The sequence below is a fragment of the Gracilinanus agilis genome, chromosome 6, assembly GCF_016433145.1.
Source record: "Gracilinanus agilis isolate LMUSP501 chromosome 6, AgileGrace, whole genome shotgun sequence".
NCBI lineage: Eukaryota > Metazoa > Chordata > Mammalia > Didelphimorphia > Didelphidae > Gracilinanus > Gracilinanus agilis.
In genome coordinates, this window is record NC_058135.1 from 95,892,132 (window position 1) to 95,893,238 (window position 1,107).

Below are 1,107 nucleotides of genomic sequence, written 5' to 3' on the forward strand. Positions count from 1 at the left end.
ATATATATATATATATATATATATATATATATATATATATACAAAGAACTAAGTCAAATATACAAGAAATTATATCACTCCCAACTTGATAAATGGTCAAGGGATATAAATAAGTAGTTTTCAGATAAAGAAATCAAAACTATCATAATCATATGAAAAAATGTTCTAAATCCCTCCCGATTAAAGAAATGAAAATCAAAATAACTCTGAGATACCACCTTATACCTAGCAGAATGGCGAATATGATAATAAAGGAAAATAATAAATGTTGGAGGAGATGTGGTAAAACTGGGGCAACTAATGCATTGCTGATAGGGTTCTGAATTGATTCAACCATTCTGGAAAACAATCTGGAATTATCTGAAAGGGAATTCTTAAAAGGGCATCTTTAAAAGAATGCATGCCCTTTGATTCAACAATACCACTGGATTTGTATCCCAGAGAGATTTTAAAAGTGGGAAAGAATCTGTTTGTACAAAAATATTTAAAACTGTGTTTTTTGTGGTAGAAAAAATTGGAAAATGAGGAAATGTCCCTTGATTGGGGAAAGGCTCAGCAAATTGTACACACACACATATGCCATTATTTAGAGGAATAAGATATGCTCCTTGTAAAAAGTGGGATTTTATATCAGACTTGAAGGAATCCAGGGAGGCCAGAAGATGTACAGGGAGGGAGCCCATGCATACATACAGTCAGTGAAAACACATGGAGTTGAGAGACAGAATGCTGTGTAAGAGCAAGAAGGAGGCTAGTCTCATCGGATTGAAAAGTATGTGGTAGTGGAGGGTGAGTTAAGGGTAAAGAGCCTGAAAGGGGCCAGGTTATGAAGTTTAAAAAGTGAAATAGGGAATTTTATATTTGATCCTGGAAGTAATAGGGAGATACCGAAGTTTATTGATTAGGGGAAGGGAAGATTACTTTTGCAAATGTATAAACAGAGGCTGGGCTGAGCTGACTTAGTCACTTCTCAGGTGATTCGGTAGAATGGATTCTTGCTCAGGTAACAATTTTACTATATGATTTCTAATGTTACTTCCAACTCTTAGATTCTTTGTTTCTCTGTAAATAGACTAACCGCAAGCAATTTTCTATACAAGTTGATTT